This window comes from Podarcis erhardii (assembly GCF_964252035.2).
Source record: "Podarcis erhardii genome assembly, chromosome: 2".
NCBI classification, from domain to species: Eukaryota; Metazoa; Chordata; class Lepidosauria; order Squamata; family Lacertidae; genus Podarcis; species Podarcis erhardii.
The window spans coordinates 39,540,653-39,562,760 of NC_138498.1; the positions used below are offsets into that span (position 1 = coordinate 39,540,653).

The 22,108-nt window shown below is 44.3% G+C and overlaps 1 protein-coding gene across 3 annotated transcripts in view; it reads right to left on the reverse strand.

Annotated features, from left to right (window-relative positions):
- The window catches only part of MYOCD (myocardin), a 230,458-nt gene extending 208,557 nt beyond the window's left edge, over positions 1 to 21,901 (reverse strand). For 2 of the 3 annotated variants that reach the window (XM_081848660.1, XM_081848661.1), the window contains exons 1-2: positions 21,080 to 21,901; positions 11,016 to 11,091 (exon numbers count right to left, since the gene is read on the reverse strand). The gene's annotated coding sequence lies outside the window, so the exon portion shown is untranslated. Of the gene's footprint in view, positions 1 to 11,015; positions 11,092 to 14,550; positions 14,666 to 21,079 lie in introns of those variants that run through there. The other variant, XM_081848662.1, reaches the window with a different exon arrangement.
- Between the last annotated feature and the right edge of the window lie 207 nt (positions 21,902 to 22,108).

A 22,108-nucleotide genomic window follows, 5' to 3' on the forward strand; every position in this document is an offset into this window, starting at 1 on the left:
TTTGGCTGTCCTTCGAGGGACGTTAAAGACCGAATTATACTAAATAATTGCGCCGGGCGAGAGCTAGCGGATGCAATGGAGGCCGAGAAGTAGGACTTCTTAGCGGCCTTCACTGCCATCTTGTAGGTTTTCATAAAAACCCTGTAAGGTGTTCTTGAAGCTCCGTCACGGGCACCCCGCCATACTTGCTCTAGCCATCTGAGGTCCCGCTTCATTTTCCGGAACTCCTCGGTAAACCAGGGAGCCTGGTTTCTGCGGGGTCGCAGAGGGCGCTTAGGTGCGATCTCATTGATGGCTGCCAGGAGCTGGGTATTCCAGCCCTCAACAAGCTCAGTCAATGAGTCGTCAGGGGGAGAAAGGTCCCACAAGGCTTGACGGAATCTATCAGGGTCCATCAGCCTCTGCGGGCGAGCCCAAATTGGCTCACCACCTAAGCAGGGTGGGGGTGGAACGTCAATCCTGGCTTTCAGAGCGTAGTGATCAGACCATGGCACCTTCATCGAAGGATAGCTGCTGCCGCTTTGCCGGTGAGTCTTGGGGAGGACCGCTCCCCCTGCAAGCCCATTCTCCACCTTGGGCCTGGGGGTGGGCCCCATACTCCACCTCAGCATATAAGGCTCCAAGGAGGCCTCGGGACATTGCTGCTGCCGCTTCGCCGTGAGTTTGTGGGGAGGGCTCTTCCCCTTGCAAGCCCATTCTCCACCTTGGGCCTGGGGGCGGGCCCCATACTCCACCTCAGCATATAAGGCTCCAAGGAGGCCTCAGGACATTGCTGCTGCCGCTTCGCCGTGAGTTTGTGGGGAGGGCTCTTCCCCCTGCAAGCCCATTCTCCACCTTGGGCCTGGGGGTGGGCCCCATACTCTGCCTCAGCGTATAAGGCTCCAAGGAGGCCTCGGGACATTGCTCCTGCTGCTCTGCCGTGAGTTTGTGGGGAGGGCTCTTCCCCCTGCAAGCCCACTTCACCAGGCCAGGGGGCGGGGCCCACACTCACCACCGCCACAACTTTAAGGACACTGGTGCTGCTGCAGCAAATGTTTAAAATGTTTTTATATATTTTAAAGTGTTTTTACTTTTTACTTTGTTGTACCACCATAAACGGTGGTTTTTATCCATGTATTTTTATTTTGTTTTGTTTTATTTTGGGTTGGGGTGGGATGGTTGTTGAGTGGGGTGGGGATTGGTTTTGTTTTTTGTTTGTTTGCTTTTATATTTTGTAAATGGAGGCGAGCATGAGGCTTGGGATTCCTACTGTGGAGGGGCGAGGGAGGTATGGTGGGGGGGCAGATGTCATAGGCGAAGGGGATCGAGATACAAATATGCTCGTACCCCTTCCAATCTGCGCCCCATCCCGAGAGACGAGGGTAGGGTGAGCAAGGATTACTCACCTCTGTCACTGGTGTTGTGCAATGCCAGGTCTATAGGCAACAAAACCGCCACCCTGCGAGATTTCTTCATCTTGCAGGGGGTCGACCTGGGTTGTGTGATGGAGACCTGGGTGCGCGAAGGGGATACTGTTACCTTACGAGAGATGGCGCCCCCGGGTTTCTCCGTCCTCCACCAGTCGCGGACTGTGGGCCGGGGGGGAGGGGTGGCATTATTAATTCGGGAAGATTGTTCTTTCAGGGCTCTACCATCGCCATCGATCCCCGGCATTGAATGTGTTGGCCTAGTGTGGGGCTCCGAGGTGAGCTTGGCTGTCTGGCTGGTGTACCGGCCACCTAGCGCACCAGCAGCCACCCTGTCAGGCCTGCTGGAGGCGGTGGCCGGCCTGGCCTTGGAGTTCCCTAACCTATTGGTATTGGGGGACTTCAACATCCATGCTGATGCCACTCCCTCCTCACAGGCTTTGGACCTGGTGTCTTCCATGGCAACACTAGGGCTCTCCCAGTTTGTTTTGGGCCCCACACATCAAGCAGGCCACACACTGGATTTGATCTTTGGCATTGGTATAGATGTGATCATGTTAAAAACTTCCCTAAAGAGGGCTGCCTTTAGATGTCTTCTAAGAGTCAGATAGTTCTTTATTTCCTTGACATCTGATGGGAGGGCATTCCATAGGGCAAGCACCACCACCGAGAAGGCCCTCTGCCTGGTTCCCTGGTATATGAACATTGCACAAGTTATAGGCTGATAGTGAAATTATCATTTTGCTAGATCATGCCGGCAGCATTCAAATGACCCTCCAAACTATGGTTTAACAAATCCAGTGTAAAATGGATTGTTATTAACATTTACTTTTGCCATAATGGGGATAGTTTAACAAAGCAGTTAAGCATGTGAGCCGTGAGCCAGGAGGCTCCATAATTCATATGTCTGCTCAGCTATTAATTCATTAGTTGCATGGGCAACCCATGATAGCTCAGTCTTTAATCTGAAATAAGGGGATATAATTGTAATGACTTTCCCTTACAGCCTTGTTGTACAGATTACTGAGATAGTATATGTAAAGTGCTTTGAATTCTTGAAATGTGCTTTGTCGGTGCTTAAATTATGGACCTGAGCACTTAGGACATGTCTGTGCAGGGATCCCCCTCCCTCCCTTTCAGTTTGACAATGCAAGAATTACACCAAACATACAGGAGAGGTCCCCCCCCCCAAAAAAAAAACTAATCATGATGAATTAGGAGTGTGGGCCAACAGTGAAGACATGCCCTTAATCTAATTCAAAGTTCCATAAAATATGCAACTCCCAGGTAATGAAGGCAAAGGGGCATTAGTTGGTTTTGCTTCCAACTGCCTCTTGGCACATTCCAGTATGGGACAAATGATAAAAGGAGACTGTGGGCGGAGGAAGAAGCAGACCTTTTGGTTACCTTGCCCCTTTTTGTCAAAAGAAAGAGAAACTCTACTATTAAGGTTGCCAACTTTTTTTTTTTTTTTTACTGTACAAAGACCTTAACAGTTTGCAGACATTTTCCAGGTGAAGCTTCTGCTGGCATGGAGATAAAGCGATGGAGGGAAAACACCAAGTGTTTGTGAATCAGTGCTGCAACAGCCACTGCAAGTAAAAGCAAGCTGGCAACCCAGCTGCAATATGGGATCTTCAAAGAGAAAGGCCTTAACATTTGAAACAGTGATGTTTAGAAAGTAGTGGTGGTTCTCTGCCATGATGGCTGGGGGAGGGATGTATTCATGACAGTTACAGCATCCCAGAGTGAGCATTGGGGAACAACTGTGTGTAGTTCTGACCATGCAACTAGCTAGTAAATTGAAATAAGTGAAACTCCTGAGGTTCCTGCCAACCAAATGTTCTGAATAGTTCACAAGTTTGCTAGCAGACAGCACTGTCCTGAGAGCTGTGTATAGCTGCTCGTTATCACTAAGGAAAGCAGCTGGCCAGCTGCTGCGTTTGATAGGGACCTAGCCTTCAGAAACCCTATTGGACATGACCCATGCTGGCTGCTTTCAAAAGCATGCCCATAGCTTACAGTATCAAATACAGTGAAATAAAGATATAATGAGGAGGTGGCAGAAGATGCACAGGATCTGATAGAGCAGGCTCCAGGGTTTTACACATTACTGTGCTTATGAATAAGGGCAGTGGGTTCTGGATCTAAGGTCACAAATTCTCTTTAGCAAAACTATGCATGCACTTCTGACTCTTGTAGTCTCTTTCCAAGGCATTGAGGAGATGAGATGCTTGGCTTCTTCCCTATTGGCAGGCATTTCCTATTTACAAGCAATGCAGACAGTGCTGAGGTTGCTCAGGTGTTTGCCAAAAACTCTTTAAGGCAGAAAGATTGTGCTCCCACATGCACACACAAAAATATCTTCTTGCCAATTCAGGGCATTCTGGGTAGTCCATCATGGCATGACATAATGAGGTGTAAGACATGGGCATACGTTATCTTCACATGATGTCACATTAATGTCACTCACACATCCCTGCTGTATGCACGTGGGGCTGGGGGGCTGGTACAGTCTAATTAACAATGTCTGGAGTGCAAAAGCCAGAGTTTCCCTGCAGGGAACTCAAAACATTTATTCTGGATGACTCTAGAGGCTGGCGGTTAAAGGCAATAAATACAGATTGGATTTCATCGTGTGCAGAGTAAAATTCTCATTTTTTAATAATATCATTGCTTGTGATCTAACGTTACCAAAAGAGATGTTGCAACACAATATGTGAGTAATGGAGGGATAATAGTATTTTCTTCATCCCTGGCTGGGGGAGAACTGGATGCATTAATCACTTTGGGGGATAAAAGAAACAAAAAGGCTTTATGGTTCCTTAAAAACAGTGCAAGGCCTCTGCAACATGGAAGAGGAAAGAGGAAGAAAAGAAAGATGAGAAGACTCTGATGGTGATGTGGGCTTTGGGAGGTTCCTGGTAGAAATATTATCCATCAGAAAAAAATGGGTGATCTGTCACTGGAACTAGTATGGAAGCACCTTAGACACATGCTGGAATTCCACAAAGCTTTCAAAGGCAGGAAAGCAAGAAACAGCCATGTTCCTCCCTTCTTCCTTATCAGTTCTGTACTGCTTCATAGCAGCAGACGCAAAGTAGGAAGACATTCCTAGAGGAAAAACTATGGTGATGCTAAGAGTTGCAGCACATGCACCTAGGCATGAATTACAGTAAGCTAGGCATACAGTAGGCTAGCCTATATCGAGAACTTCATGGAGCAGGCAAAGATGGGGAATAAGTTGATTCCTATGATCTGATGAAGAAAGTGAACTGTAATTGCCTGTGAAAGTTAGCAGAACTATAGTCTAGTCATGCTGGAGTCACCTGCACAAATGCTGTTTGTACTCTTGTTTGTACCAGCAAAGTTAAGAGGTATACCACCTTGTATTTAAAAATGCATGGGGATTTGAAAACACTGATAGTAATGCACTCGTTTTACACGATTTACTTGTTTATTTTAAAGCATTTATATCATGCGGTTCTTCCATCATGGAACTTACTAATGGCCAGGTTTCTATTCAGGCACTGATCAGCTCCTCAGATTCAGTGAGGTGGCTTCTTCTTGTCTCATCACAACTGTTTTACATTTATAGGATAACTTGTCTTCTGCCAGCAGACCCCTCAAAGACATGATGGATACAGTGAAGTGTGACTTCCTTAGTGCCTTCACTGCCACACGGTAGGCACAATTTTGTGGCTTATAATGTTTGGATAGCTTTGGAGTGAGATTGTACTCCCATCTTTGTCCAGTCCACTTCATTTAAACCTTTTGTTTTCTTCCGTCCCTGCCTATGATGGAAATGAGGGGAAGAAGCATAGTCTTGGGGAATGCTCCAGGTGGACTCCTTGTTCAGTGTTGCCTTCCCATTTGCCTGCATACTGTGGGCAGAAATAAAGACTGGGCCACTGCTGGAGAATTATCTTCAATTTATTTAGTGGAAGCTGTTTGGCTTTTCCTGTGCTCAGAGGTGCTGACATTCTGCCATGGGGTTCCTGAAGCAAGATATTATTGCTAAGGGACCAAACTCTGTTGGCAGCAGATGTTTCATTTCACTTCCTCTCAGCTTCGAACCTCTTTCCTGTAAGGGATTAACGCTCCCTTTCCTTTCACCAGTGATGAGAAAGCTCCTGGGTTGCAATGACACTGCCTAGGCAGAGCTTCATTAACAGGTTACAGGCCATTCTATATAAAACATGGCCACGTAAAAGCAGAACAATTTGCTTGGATTTGTAAGAGATTGCTTTTGTGCCAACTTCCTCCAACATGTTTTACAATTGACCTGCAAAGAATGTGTGTCATTGAATAGGATATACAGCCCTGGAGAGCATAAAATACAGCTGCATTGTTTAATAATCTCTCATCAGCTAGATTGGCGAGACAAGGGGAAGGTGATCTAAGTGAGATAACTCCATCTAGTGTGTTAGAAGGAACAGCTTTGCTACCTTCACCAGTGGAAGATTCTTATAAATTCACTCGGCCTGACAGAGCGGCACACAAGGGGTCACTCAATGTACTGACAACGGCCGTGTGCAAATACTTCAGGCTTTGGCCACACGCTAAGAGAACACTCTGGATAGCTTCACCGTCAGATTAAAATGCCAGAGCAGCCCATGGTGGTGCACTTGAAGCGTGCTCACTAATTTATTAAGTTTATTCTTAGCAAGCTTGGAGACATCAGAAAGCTGAATTTCTCAATGACAAACTTGTAAGGCGATGGGCCTGTACAAACTTGCAAGCCAGGTTAGGCCTTGCAAGACAACTATTACTGGGAATAAATACAAAAAACAGATGCATCAGGCAAACAGGGGGAATATCCTAATTTAAATGATATTCTGGACATGCTTAACAATAAATATAACGGCACAGCCGCATATCTTCATTCCAGAGCTCCTGGCATGTTGCTATACTGCAAAGGCCCATCTCTTGCTTGATTTATAAACATGCATTCTGGATTTAGCTATGGAATGTCATAGGAAGAATCATAGAACTGTGGAGCTGGAAATGGTCTTCCATACCAAGCACTCCTTATAGATCTGTCCACATAATCTGTACTGCATTATGCTATGCTGATTTGTGGTGGTTAAATCCTCTGCACCCCCTTACTCAAGGCTGCATCCCCATCAACTGGTAGATTCCCAACAAATTCTTTTCCTTGTTGAAGACTGAGGTCTCATAGGGCTTATCCACACTTACCTTTTACCCTGCTCTTTCCAAGCAGAGGTCTGTGCATTAACGTTCCATGTCCAAGCATGGGCTTTTTTTTTGCCTTGAGTATCAGGGGTCCCTTTACCTTTATTCCCATCTAAAAACTACTCTTTAAAGGTCAATCAGAGCAATCTATTTGGGTTTTCCATGGATTGACATTTACTCCAATTGAGCTTTAAAGAGCGGGTTTTCACTGGGAAAGCTCTGGGTTGGGGGCACTTGGACACACAGCTTTAAATCGTGGACTGTGCCTGGAAAGAGTTGAGGAAAGATAAGTGTGGATAAGCCCTAAACAGTACACTGAACTTGGTCCCCTCCCTCCACTGAGCTCTTCCTAAATAATCTTCTGCATGATGCACCCTACAGGCAGTAAGTGGATCACTGCATCCTCTCTATCTCTGGAGCAAACTGAGCAGGGTTAATCCCTTGCAGGAAACAGGAACACTTTGCTGCCCAAGATAAGCCTGTGTGTATAGCTTTAAATAAGGAAGCAACAAGGATAGTATATTTTTGGCCTGGGCTGCCACATAAATCAGCAAGAGATATACTATGGACAGACCCTCACCAGGCACAGGGAAGTTCAATAAGCCCCATGTCAGCTAATGCAGCACAAGCACCAAATGTTGAATGTTCAAAAACCATGGGCTTGCTTAGTAGCTCTGGCCCTGCTCCTCCTCCTCCTTACTGCTGGATACAGATAGCAGCATTCCCACCTCAGCCACATGTTAGTGTCACTGATGCCCACAGTACTCAGGTTTTTATTTTCTGTCCTGTCTAGCAAAACAGGCCTGGCAGGTTTTTCAGGCTTCAAAAACCTGCAACACTTTTTTGATCAGGGAAGGGAAGTATGCACCAGGGGCAATTATGACTTTATTGTAGTGCCTTTATGTCTCTGGAAGACTCTTGTCTGCACCCACCCTTTAGGAAGAACCTGGAAGACATTTTAAGCTCAGCTCACTTACTTAACTAAGCACTGAAGTTATCACTATATTATAAGCTTTGTAATTTTAGGCTTTTAGAATTCCCTGCCATGATCTTTTCTAAACTCCAGCTTACTCTAAAGAGCTGAGTACCCTGCTGACTTATGGTAACCCTAGGGGTCCTCCTGAGCCCCAGGGCCAATAGGCATCACTGCCTTGTTTGTGGCAGAGGCTGTTTTCCTGCCAGTCAATGGGTTACATCCACTTATAGGTTATCATTACAAATAGGATGTTCAGCCTCAAATTCTTGCCTCAAGTTATTAACATGGATGACAAGATTCCATTCTATGAATAAAAATATTTAACTGGCTTTCCTGTTCTTCAATTACTGCTTGTTATGATCCCTTTTTTAGCTAATTCAAGGCTGCCCTTTGATTTGATATTTATTTTGGAATGCCTGCATAGAGCCGAGGTGGGGATGGTGAGAGATAACTTGGTTAAAGCAGAAAACTTGGGAATGGAACAAAGTGAACTTTTAACCATTTGTTTCCTGCCTTTTTAGACAGAGCCGAAAATGTAGATGGAGTGGCACAAGGATGAACAGAGAAGTTTTCTCCTTCCCTACCTCCCACTATTTCAGAAAGCCTTGCAAAGGTATAATAATTGCAATAAAGATAGGGAAAGTTTGTCATTTCCAAGTTACCTTGGCTAAATGTGCACAATTATGACACTGATGAATTTCATTTTATGGGGAGTAACTGTAGAAAACCTAAAAACCATGGGCTTGGAAGAGACCTTAGAAATCCTTTGGTCCACCCCTGGTTCAAGGCAGGCTCTGCAGTGCAGGATGCAACTACAGAATACCTGATAGTTTCATAAATAGGAGGTGTACTCCTAAACATGCGCTGTATGTAATGCTTTTTTAACCAATTTGTTACTATTTTAAAAGTTATCTATGTTAGTCATAGGCTAGCAACACCTGAGGACAGTGCAGTTAACTCTTTATTCAAGGAAACAATTCACAGCTCCGGCCTAGTGGTCTCAGTAATTCTTTCAATGAGGTCTTGCCCCAATGAAGCAGTGGGCGAGTGCCCAAGAGGACTCCTCCTCTCCAGGATCTTTCCCACAAAGTTGCAGGCTGTGTCTGCACACAACCAGGGGTGTAGGAAGGGGGCGTAGGGCGTGCGGTCCACCCTGGGTGTCATCCCTGAGGGGGTCACAAAATGGCACACCGCGGGGGTGGCACTTACCACGGAGAGGGGCCTGCAGCGCTCCCAAGCCATGCATCTCTCCTGGGAGTGACACGGTGGCTCGGGGCCCTGCACTGCCCAAAATGGCAGTGTGGGGCTTGCGCCTGCCAGGCAGACTCTGTAGGCATCTTGCCGTGGTGCCCCCTAGGTGGATCACCACCCCACCCCTACCACTCCAGGTGCCGGAGCAGCTAGCTACGCCCTTGCACACAACCACCCTCTGCGCTGCCCATTTCATTTCTCAGTGAGTTTTACAAGACCAGGAGCAGGGAGAAGCTGGTCACAGCAGAAGGGGAAGACTCCCTGTCTTCTTCAGCTGTCTGCCTCTTTGCTCCTGGCTCTGCCCCTCTCCAGCCCTTGCTTCTGCCTTGGAGTCTGAACTGTACTCTGCTGCAGTCTGTTCCCTAAACCCTGTCAACTCTTCTGATTCTGACACCTGGGAGGTCAGGTTAACATCCATGCCCCACCATGCCATCTGGTACCGCTTCTAACACTGGAAGCCACAATATTGACCTGTTTGCCAGTCTGGAGAGCACTTGCTTGTGAAGTGCTTGACATATAGTTCCCAGTTAATAAAATGCATATATTGCACTTAAATGGCACAAATTGCTTTTCCAAGGCATACAAGAACCTTTTATCTTCTGACCTCTAGGAGATTTCTGATAAGACTATTTAACAGAGTAAACTGTATGGCTTAAAAATATGGCTGGCTAGAAGCTGGATTGGGATCAGGAACGTGTAGTTACAAATGAGGGGAGTAAACCAATGAATCAGTCATCTGATATTAGAAGAGAGAAAAAGTAGACTACATGAGATTCATGCAGAAGATTGCATTGATGCTTCTGATCAGCCATAGTTTATGGGTATAGGGAGGAATTGTTGGACAAATCCATCTAGTTTGATACATGAGGCAATGTCCAAATGGGAACATCTGACAGCTCTAACATGGGGAGCTGCATAAATGGTGTGTGTGTGTGTGTGTGTGTGTGTGTGTTTGCTTGTCTCTCTGTCTATGTGCAGTGAGGCCTAGTGGCAGTAGGTAGCTTTGTATGTGGTGAGGGAATGCTCTGGCATCATAGCACAGCAAGATCCCGACGTCCAGAACAGTATGTTTTATCCTCATTACATGTTTTATGAAATGTTGTTGGCAAAAATGTGAAATTATTTGGCTGTGTATTCATGGATCTGGCAAATCAAAAACTAAGTTTAGCATCTCCCCTTAAAAAAGTAAAATGAAGTCAGATATTTTTAGCTACTCATTGTTAACTGGAGAACAAAGCCATAACTAAGATATTTAGTCTCTTAGCATTCTGTCAAATCCCTCTTTGGATAAGACATGCCCAGTAAACCCTAGAGGGCAAGAACTTTCCACCTATAGATAGCTCACAAACACTGTAAGCTTCAGAAACCTACCTACACAGGTTTATATACAATAACACTTGGGCCAGGCCAGTAGCTGCACTCATATAGACTGGCAAATGCCAGCTGTTCTCAATGTCTGTCTAGGAATTAGATTGATGGAAATTTGATTTAACCCTGGGGAGGAAAACATCTGATTTTGATAGATCTTTGCATGCAGCCAGGCCTGAGATGATATAAATACTATCCACCAACTATGTTGCAAGATGAGCTGGAAACAAATGATCTCTCACAAGAGGAAAAAGAAGAAAATTACAGTTTAAGGCGGATTCCAACAATCTCTTATTGAAGATTAGTAAACCTTCAGATATGCTAACCACCCTTTTGTTCACACAGCTACAGTGGCTAAAATATTTTAAATTTATGTCAGAAGACTTTAATTGATTTAATCAACTAAAACTTTAGCTGATTAATTGTGGGTGGGATTCAAGTTTAAAAATTACATTTATTTTGTAAGGCTGATTTGATTTTGGGGTGTTATTTTCTTTTATTTTTTATACCAATATTTCTGTGTTGCTTTTCAGGCTGAAAACCTCCAAAGCAGCTCACAAGCAATTGAAAACAAAACAGAGCTATAATAATAATCACAACAATAAAACATCAATATACAATAATAATCATAATGTAGAATTATCACTGTAACAGGAGCCAGCCAGCATGAACTAATCCAGGAGGGAGAAATTAAGCACCATGAAAGGCCTGCCAAAAGCCAAATACAAGGCCATCTTTACAAGTTATCAAACATTAAAAAGAGAAGGGACCAAACACAACTCCCAAAAGAAAGAGATCACCCTCCTCAGTATACTCACCAGTGTAATCCCAGATGATGGCAGGACATGAAGGAGAGCTTCACCCAAAGATCTTAATGGGCAGGTAGTTAGTTCCCTGTTGTAAGAAGGAATGAGAGATACAGAACTGAAGATGGTCTTTCTTTCTAACAATGAGTAGCAGTTATTGTTTATTCAGTTGTAAATTCACATGCTTCCTTCCCTACATCAAAAAGGCACATATATCAAGGTTTAGATAAGATGCAGACTTGTTTCAATTTAGCAAGCAAAAAATGAATAGCTTGAAAGGTAGGTGAAGCACTACAGCTGTCAACTCAGCCCACGGTAATATTCAATTATGGTAAATAAGAACACGGGAAGCTGCTTTATAGCATTGGTCCATTTAGTATTTCCATGGTTCCTTAGTGCCATGACAATTGAGCAGCTATGAAACTGGTTGAAATTAATAAAGACCCTGGTAAATAAATAAATAAATAAATAAATAAATAAATAAATAAATATTTTTAAAAAGAGGCCCCTGGTAATTATGACTACCTTAATTAATCCAGGTAAAAAGGTAAAGGTACCCCTGCCCGTACAGGCCAGTCTTGACAGACTCTAGGGTTGTGCGCTCATCTCACTTAAGAGGCTGGGAGCCAGCGCTGTCCACAGACACTTCCGGGTCACGTGGCCAGCGTGACGAAGCTGCTCTGGTGAGCCAGCACCAGTGCAGCACACGGAAATGCTGTTTACCTTCCCGCTATAAAGTGGTACCTATTTATCTACTTGCACTTAAGGGTGCTTTCGAACTGCTAGGTGGGCAGGAGCTGGGACCGATCGACGGGAGCTCACCCCGCTGCGGGGATTCGAACCGTCGACCATGTGATCGGCAAGTCCTAGGCGCTGAGGTTTTACCCACAGCGCCACCCGCGTCCCTAATTAATCCAGTGGTCACTTCAAACTGGGGGACACCATTCAAAAATACATCACGAGAACTAAAAGCAAACAAAAGGATAATTCAAGCAGGTTGAAGCATGCTAAGGATGAAAAATAACAGGCTTGAAAAATTTCCATGAACACTCCATTCATGAGAAGACAAACTGAGGATGCAACTCATTCCAGATTGTTAGGGTCCCAAGTTATCCTTACATATGCTTATACAGAAGCATAGAGATGGCCTTCTGCTGAATCAGACCGCTAGTCCATCTAGCTTAGTATTGTCTATCCTCACTGATAGCAGCTCTACCAGTTTTAAACAGGGGTCTCTCCCAGCCCCACATGGAGATGCCAATGGTTTAACCTGGGACCTTTTAAAATTTATTTTGACAATTTATATGCTGCTTAATTACAGTCATCTCTACTACTACTGTGGGTGGCACTGTGGGTTAAACCACAGAGCCTAGGGCTTGCTGACAGGGTGAGCTCCTGTTGCTCGGTCCCTGCTCCTGCCAACCTAGCAGTTCAAAAGCACGTTAAAGTGCAAGTAGAAGGTAAACGGCATTTCTGTGCGCTGCTCTGGTTCGCCAGAAGCGGCTTAGTCATGCTGGCCACATGACCCGGAAGCTGTACGCCAGCTCCCTCGGCCAATAAAGCGAGATGAGCGCCGCAACCCCAGAGTTGGCCACGACTGGACCTAATGGTCAGGGGTCCCTTTACCTTTATCTACTACTACTATAGATGTTTTCTGCATGCTTTGCCCTTTGGGACATGGCCCTTCCCCATAGCTGTAGGAAAGGAAAGCGGAGAGCTTAGTGATTTAAAGGTAAGTTTTCCTTTAAGTAGGGAAGAGTATGAACACTTGTCAACACCATAAAAGCCCCCCTGAAAGAAAGCAGGAGCAGACTATGAAGCTAACAGACACACTGAATGCTGGACCCTGATCTCAGGGGCACCACTCCACATCCTGACATTTCCTTATGTGCACAACTGAACTGTTTGTGAAATATAAATATTTAGTTAATGCTGAAGCGGTGCTTTCAAAAGTCTTAACCCTGCACCACTAGCCCACCCTCCTTCCCCAAGCTGCTAACAGCATCCTCATCTCTGTATATGCTTCTTCTTAGCCAGGGATAGCAAAAGGTTATTCTGACAAGCCTTTGGCAAAACATGAATTGAGATGATAACAAAACAACATGATTCCCTCAAGCCCTGTGGATTTGGGAGTTGTATAAGGAGCAGTTTATTCCTTCTGTGAGTCACAAAGGGGTTTGCTAGGGCATATGCTGATAGCCATGATGGCAAAAGTCAATCAATGGAAGATGAAATCCATTGCTTGAATTTAGAACATGATAAATCAAAGAGGTATGCTAGCCATTCAGCAATGTTGATCATGCATAGTGCCTAAGGTGAGACTTCTACATATATTGACGAAGAGCACCGCTTGCACCTCAGAAACTCTTGTGCCAAGTTTGACAATGATAGCGCAAGAGATGTCCAAATGAATAGAGGACAAACAAAAAAGCAGTCCGACAAACCACTTCCCAAACTATATAGTAAACTTTAATGCCATTTACAAATGTGAAAAATTCAAAATTCACTGATTAAAAACATCCCAAGGCCTCACTGGAAAGTTTGAGATGTATATTTTAATAACAGGTTCACAAAAATACTTCCATATTTTGTGTTCAATGCCCTCAGAATGTGTAAGCATATCCTATATTTTAGTAGTTATTTATGTATCTACACTCCGTGTGTGTGTGTGTGTGTATATAGGCGTCCCCCCACTTATGCAGGGGTTATATTCTTGGGCCCCGCACATGTAACTAAAATTGATGCCCTTTAAATGCCCTCTCCGCAGCTCTCTCTTCAATCCATACCCAAAATACTGTATCCAATAATATCCACAGCTAGAATTGAAACTTTGTGAATGGCAGGAGGCTGGAGGCCCTGCTGCACCTTTTGTCTCTTTGGTGCTTCTTCCTCCCTCACTGATGTCCTCTTCGTACTCCAGGGAGGGTCTCCTTGCCAGCTCCTTGCCAGCAAGGACTCCCCAGCTCTCTCCTGCCTTTCTGGCATTTAATTATTTCCTGTATATATGCAGTCAAGCCAGAATCAATTGTGTGTGTGTTTGTGTGTGTAACTTAACCCGTGCATATTTTCTTCTGTTATGTGCACACACTATTATGTACAATGGTAGGTGTGCATTCCATGCCGAAATAGCCCATATAGATCTTACTTTGCATGTGTCTGTTATATTCAATATGTGTACATGCTAATATGTATGCATATATATACATCTATACACTCTAAGACTGTGTGTACACTGTGTACATTTGTACACTGTGTACATGTATAATCTGTGTTCACATAATTATGTCCCCATATACAGCTAATGCATGTTCTATAAGTGAATATATAATGTATTTCTTCAGATGTGTTCAATGTACCTGGAAGATCAACTCATGAGACTTTTGCGGGAGGGGGGAAGCAACAATACACCTGATATAAATTTCCTGCTCTCATTGATGCAGACAAACTAGAGGATCCAAGCATGATGTGAGTCTATGATTGCATTACAACGTGGGAGAGAAAACAATGAGTGGCACAGTAAAGCAAACTACAAGGAAGCATAAATTACCTGGGAGGACCTTCAGCTGAACAACAGTTTTTCGGCAGATCTTTTGGAGCTGTGACTTCTTGGTTTCTCCAAGGAGTATACCCACATTTAGTAAAGAACAGTGGTGCTTGCTTTTAAATAGAAGCACAGGAAGAAGTGGTTTAAAACAGAGTGAAAGGAGCTGGTGCAGATGAAATAAGACAAACCCTGGGAGCTGCTTTTTCCGAGAACTTAACTTCTTCCAATCCAAATCAGAAAGAAGGCAAAATGAATACCAGGATGTCTTCTTCACACACACTCCTTACCTGTGGCAGGAGATGACAGTGGTGCTAGCAGAACTGCTTTTCCCTCCCTTGGCTATGTCACCAAGTGAATAGGAAGGCTCAGTCTGTTTATTGCACACAGGGAACAGCACACATGCCACATGCAACAAGACTACGGAGTCTGAATTAGCATCTCCTCCACAGTCCTTCATGCACAGGGGAAAAGTCTGTTCCTAAGCACAAAAGAGGACTGGGGAAGGCTTTTCTGCCATGCTTGTGCAGAAAGCCTATAGCAGCACTCCGGACAAATCACCAAACAGCAGCTTGCTTGCCTCTGGAAGAGTTAAGGAAGAGAAAGAGGAGGAGTCTCCTTTCCCAGGGCTCAGATAACAGCAAAAGCCACAGCAAAAGTGCTCTGGGCCTTTCCAGAATACTTTAACTCTCTACTTGATGTTGGCAGATGACCCTGCCTGCATAGAGGATGCTCATGAGCCACAGGACTAGCCCTGTCACTAAGGCTGCAAAGCTAAGCACACTTACTTGTGTGTCAGCCCCACTGAACTAAATTGGTCTTCCTTCTGGATAAAAATGCCTAGGATCATGCCACATGTGTAGTAAAACAGCTAAGGCAGCACACCAGAAGAGATGGCAGAGTGAGGTGTGATACATAGACATATTGTAGACTGGGTGCTGCTCAATAAAAAGGGGGGGAAGGAGCAGGCAAGATGTTGCACACCCAGGGACAGACTTTTGTAGTCTTTCATAATATGGTGCCCTGAGTGAGCCCAAAATTTGGCAACCTCAAATGGATATTCTCAATTATTGTCTCATTTTTGCACCCCATTGGCTCATTGTCCTGTGCGGGGTAACTGCCCGCTCCACCCTAAACCTAGCACTGTGTACACCTAAGGGATAGCTGAATAACTTGGAAATAGAAATTGACTCTGTTAAACCAGTAGTGAGCTATGAGGCCAGTGACGCAAAGGGTAAGAGCCAATGGGCACTGAAACCTACAAGGTCACCCGCCCTAATGTAGGGAACACAGTATTTGCCTCCTAAAACTCAGTTTCACCCTGTGGATTCCTGAGGAACTACCAGGACATACTGAATGGTGTCAATGGAATCATCATGGAGTAAAAATTTCACCACTGCTCTACAGCAAGGCACATGCGTGCATGGAAATCTCTTAGGCTGGTCAGCCCCTGGTGTTTCCAGATGGGTTTCCAGATGGCTCTGTGAGATTTTCCTGTCGAAGTCTTGATCAACCTCCGGAACATCCAAATGGTAGGGCTGTTGACACCATCATCCTGAGTGCCCTCTCCTGCTTTGTGAAGCCCATTTGGCTCCCTGGTATACTCCAGAGCTTAGGGCAAGGAAACAAGCTGGGACATGACTTGAATGCGAGTGGAGGAAAACTCCACTTGAATGCAACCAAACACTCATGAGGGCTCATCATTGAGCCTACCTAATGGCAGTGAAGGCAGCAAAGAAGGCAGACATTGCATCCTCATTGTGCCATCTTGCAGAGCTTTTCCAGGTAGTGCAGGGTATTTTACAGTCAGGTCCAGAGAAGCTGACAGAACTGATGGTAGCTTCCTGTGACTTGTTTGCAAAGCATTTTGAGGATAAGATTGCTTGTATCCACCATGACCTTGACTCCACTGTTACAGCAGATGAACCTCAAGAAGTGACAAGAGTGCTGTCTAATCATGTTGTGTTGGATGAATGTCAGTTAAGTACAAGAATGTGGACAAGGTGCTTAGATTGGTCCAGGGTGACCACTTGCACTCTGGACCCTTGTCCCTCTTGGCTGATAAAAACTAGTAGGGAGGGGACAGTGGGCTGGCTAGAAAGGCGGTCAATGTCTCCTTATGAGAGGAGGTGGCCCCTGCCTGCTTGAAGGAGGCAGTGATAAAACCACTGCTCAATAAACCCTCCTTTGGAAAATCTAATTAATTACCAACAAGTTGCCAATCTCCCCTTCTTGGGCACAGTTCTTGAGCAGGTAGTCGTGGACCAGATCCATGGGCTCTTGGAAAAAACTGATTTTCTATATCCATTTCAATCAGGGTTTAGGCCAGTTGGCACAGAAACTGCTTTGGTCACCCTATGACATATATCGGGAGAGGGAAATGTGCCCCTATTCAGTCTCAACCTCTGAGTGGCTTTCGATACCATCAATGATGGTATCCTTTCGGAGCGACTATCTGAGTTAGGGGTGCGTAGCATCCTATTTGGATGGTCATTTCCAAAGGGTGGTGCTTGGGGATTGCTGTTCAGCCCCATGGAGCCTTCAATGTGGAAATCCTCAGGGTTCAATTTTATCTCCCATACAGTTTAACATGTACATAAAACTGCTGAGTGGGGTCATGCAGAGTATTGGATTACATTGTCAGCAATATGCTGGTGACACACAGCTCTACTTCTTTACATCTGCGGATGTGACAGTGGATATGCTGGACCCATTGTCTTGCCTCAGTAACGGCCTGGATAAGAGCCAATATACTGAAGTGCAATACAGATAAGACTGAGACACTGTCAGTGGTCGGTTTCCTGACTAGGTGGGTGGAAAGTTTCCTGCTCTTATAGAATCATAGTCCAACCCCCTGCAATGCAGGAATCTCAACAAAAGCATTCACACTCCCTCTGAAGGAGAAGGTACATAGCTGGAGGGTACTTCTGGATCCACTGCTGTCGCTTAAGGCTCAGGTGGCTTCAGTGTCGCAGAGTGCTTTCCATCAGCTTTGGTTGGTGGTTCAGCTGCAGGGATAGCCTAACACCAGTCATTTATGTTCTGGTAACCTCTAGGTTAGATTACTACAATGTGTTATACATAGGGTTGCCTCTGAAGATAGGCCTGTTCTGCAGTGGCTCCCCACTTGTAGAATGCTCTCCCCATGGAGACTCACTTGGTGCCTTCATTATATATCTTTAGGCACCAGGCAAAAACATTCATCTTCTCCCAGGCCTTTGGCTAATCAATCAATCAATCAATCAATCAATGGCTTCTTAAACTGTGGGGTGAGTATTGTTTCTGTTTGTTACTATGGTATGTATTTTTGTGTTTTTATATTGCAAACGGCCCTGCGATCCTCAGATGAATGGCAGTATAGAAATGTAATTAATAAATTCACACTTTGCAGCACATTTTCCCATCACTATCCATATTGCAAAATATCTGAATAGTCTGAAAGTGCCCTTAGTAGCCTGGTGATTGTGAGATTTAGCTGCATGGCTTCAAATTTAATTTAGTTTTATGCAAGATTGTCATTTTAACCATGCCCACTTGTAGACAGTGACCTAAGTCATTCAGCTGGGGAAATTTGGATAGTCTTATACTGGCCATATCACTTTACCGTAAATTACTGAGCAAATAATTTGGTATTATTTTGATAGATACGGTCCAACAAACTAGAAAAGTTTGATTTCATTTCGTTCATCTAAAGGTGTGCTCACAATTAGGGACCAGGAACTGTTCCTGCTCATCTAGCACTTAGAAAACGTTTTATCAGCAAGCAAAGCCCTCAAAGGTGAAAGAGTTCCAGGCAGAAAACTTAATTATAAATGTGTACCATATTTTTCGCTCTATAAGACGCACCAGACCATAAGACGCACCTAGTTTTTGGAGGAGGAAAACAAGAAAAAATAATATTCTGAATCTCAGAAGCCAGAACAGCAAGAGGGATTGCTGCGCAGCAATCCCTTTTGCTGTTCTGGCTTCTGGGATAGCTGCGCAGCCTGTACTCACTCCATAAGACGCACACACATTTCCCCTACTTTTTGGGAGGGAAAAAGTGAGTCTTATAGAGCAAAAAATACAGTAAATCAAGACAGCTGCAAATGCAACTCCATGATACACATAAGTTTAGAGCACAAAGGGAACAGAAATATTGAAGGAACAGAAATATTTGGAAATGTAGCTCAGAGTTTGGAGTACTACTTCAAAATTGGAGCAAACATCCGTCTGGAATTCCTGCCCAAATTTGTGGAAGATACTGTGGGAGCCTCCCCTGCTCTCTTTGCTAGTGACAAAATGCAGAACCTGCTGAATGTCTAGAATTACATTTCGGGGGGGCAACTCTAGAATCACACTGTTCAAAGCAAGAGTGAGACAAATGAAAAGGGCCCCCATTCTCTGACAGCTGTTAATTAAAGAAGGTCCAGAGAGGCACATTTCAAATGTACCTACCCTCTCAGCAATGAGCCAAGCTATGCAAAGCTGAAATAGGGTACTGAAAAACAGAATATTTCCATAATAAAGTTAGTAAACAGCTTTCATTTGCTCAGAGGGGGCATCTATAATTTTGGAAAACATGTACAAATGCATTTTTTACAGTTCTGCTAGATTTCGTTGCATCCTTGAACACCAGTAACCCTAAGTGGATCTGAGAAGTTCAGTTTGCTACAAAGAAAAAGCAAAATGCTCTGATGTGTAGGCCAAAAGCAAGGTCAGATGGATGCTTGGAGGACAGTTAATAGTTAAGAACAGGCAAAGAGTCAACTTATCTCAAGACTTGGAAAACTAGGCAAGCAACCAATAAGAACCTGGCACAGTATAATAAGAATTAATACTTTGGTGTTCTTCATAGGTTCAAGAGCAGCTGTGTTTTAAAATTAAACTTTGAGAAGAATAAAAAATGTGTTTAAGTTACCACATGTAAGTTTGTACCAAGGCAGAATAAACTTTCAGTGTTACACCAGCAAGATTCTGACTGTTCCCAGATAAAATGACTAGCTGGAAATTGCCTGAACTCTTTCTGAGTTAATGTTGTGTGAAGAAAGCTAGCATCAAGCCCTTGCAGAGTCAGTGTCTACTGGGCTAACTTACTGTGTTCCGTTCCCTTCCTGCCCTTTTTGTTCCCTCAGCACTTCAGCCAGTTGAGAATAATGTTCGTTTTGGAATAATACACATTACTAACTCCTATTAAAGAAAGTGCCAACTGCAGAACCAGTTCCAGAATCTTGAAATTCGTAGAGCTTTCTTTGATCTATCTGTCTGCAATTAACCAGACAACCGTTTTATGTGCCTTTTTAATAAACAGTTCTTGCTAGGTTGGTCCCAAAGTTTTCTAAGGAAAAGAGCACCCTATATGTTAAGGCATAGAAGTGGATAAAACAGAGCAAAGTGCTGCCTGTATACATGTATAAGGTTTCCTAAGCTCATTGATCTGTCTTTGTTACCTCCAGGATTTATGTACAGTATGCACATATCTCCTCTTTGCACAGCACAAGGAGCAGCACCAGTTCTGAGAAAGAAGGAGGAAAAGAAGGGTTGCAATTGGATAGCCTGGCAAAAGACTCCGCCAATGAGAGACAGATAAGCACTCATTGAACAGCATGCCAGCTTGTCATGTAAAGAAACCAGCTGTTGGAGAAGAGGTTGACTCCTTGCATTTAACCACAGCTCCATCCATTACCTTCTCAGCATGAGGAACATTTCCAAGCGTAAAAGGGGTGCAGGTACAGTAATAGGCTGAGGCTGGCAAAAAAGAAAACTCTTCAAGCTGCAACACACAACTCTACAATTTATGCAAAAGGAATAAATCTTCCAACAATTGTTGAAATGGAGCCCACCCCTGTAGATATTGAAGTTTCTTTTGAGTTTGCAAAAGTCACATGCTCAGGAGCCAAATGGCTGAGCCTGTAAATCCTGCCTGGGTTGTTTTTTATTATTATTATCAGCCTGTACTGATTGAGTTGCACTGCCATGAACTGAGCTGGTTTCAAGAGTCACCTGTTATAAGATGTGCTAATATCACATTGTAATATGCCATTGTAACCACAGATTTTCAAATGGTTTGCAATGGTCTGGAAAAGTCAAGTGGGCAGCTTTCACACAACCATCCCAGCCCATGGCAATCCAGCTAAAAGCAGACTAAAAACCATGGCAGCTAAACAGTTATCTGAATGATATGCTGACATTTTAAAAAGAGGGGACTGTATACACACACATTTAGTCAAATTTGTAAACTTTCCAGATAAGTTCTGCAATAACTTATTTGCATTAAAAATGTGTAAAAGAGAGGGATAGCAAGCTGGGAAGCAGCTCCCCATCTCTTGTTCTTTTTCTCCCTTCCCTCTCATTTCGCCACTTAGGCCCCCATCAGTACAGATGAAGGGTGGCCTACAAACCATTTAAATAATAAAATACACAAAGAAATCATTGCAGCCACAACTGTGAGGCCTGTGTTTATGATGACGCCTCCCCAGCTGCTGCCATTGGCTATGGACTACCTGTGATGTCAGCAAAGCGCATGGCAATTGTTATAGCTAACAATCAGCATTACTTTGTCTTCTTCCTCTTGGAGGAGGTGAATTGGTAGGCGAAGGTGATCAGCTAGCTGCAGGGTGCTATGGTGTGACAGTTCACTTGCTGAGCGGGATCGCCCTTCAAGGTGGATGATATCCAAGGTCGGAAGTTAGCCAATGTCTAGTGATGGACTTAGCAGAAGCTGGCAGATGTTCTTGGGCGAAAGCTACTGGAGCTCACTTTCAGAAGCTGGTGGATGCTGCAAGTCTGAAGCAGATGGATATTTGCGGATGTAAGCTGGTTGAAATTCACCTTCAGAAGTTGGTGGATATTTGTGGGTTGAAGCCAGGCACAAATGTGAATGAATGGTGAGTGAATGTGTCCACTGGCATTCTTCATGGATGCTGGCTGGTGTATGTTTGTGTGTGAGAATGGGAGGTTTGGCGGGTGAATGGTTGAGGCAAATATGTGTATGTACATCAATGTGATATGTGAAAGGAAACTGGTGGGTATTCATGAATAGATTAAACCAACGGAAGTTGGCACGCTGAAGCCAGTGGTGGTGCCGGGGGATGCTGTTGGGTGGTAGCCATCCCTCTCCTTGTCTTGGGTTTTTTTCCCCTTGAGGGATGTCTGACGTTGGTTAGGTTTTTTCAAGAATAGTTGTGAAAGCCATGAAGAGAACTGCCACACTTAAGCAAGTCTGCTTATATTTCTGAACAAAATGGCTTTCTAAATGCATCTAGCTGTAGTGTGCATGCTATCTTTTTCTCCAAAGACAGATAACGGAAGATCAAACACCTGAACATTATGTTATACTCCCTTGCCTGGTATCAGTACTCATGAAGTGTTGCCTGGGCGAGAAGTAAGTAATAAATGAATAAACTGATGTTAAGGTGCCCCACAATTGTCAAGTCCGGGGAAGTTATGCTGATGCTTCTCCTAGCTGTTGCTATCGGCTGAGAATGGCCTGTGATGTCACAAAAGGACATGGTGGCTGAGGCGAAAGAGACAGTGGAAGATTGTTAGGAGTGAAAAGCCTCAGGGAAAGGAGGCTATGGGGAAA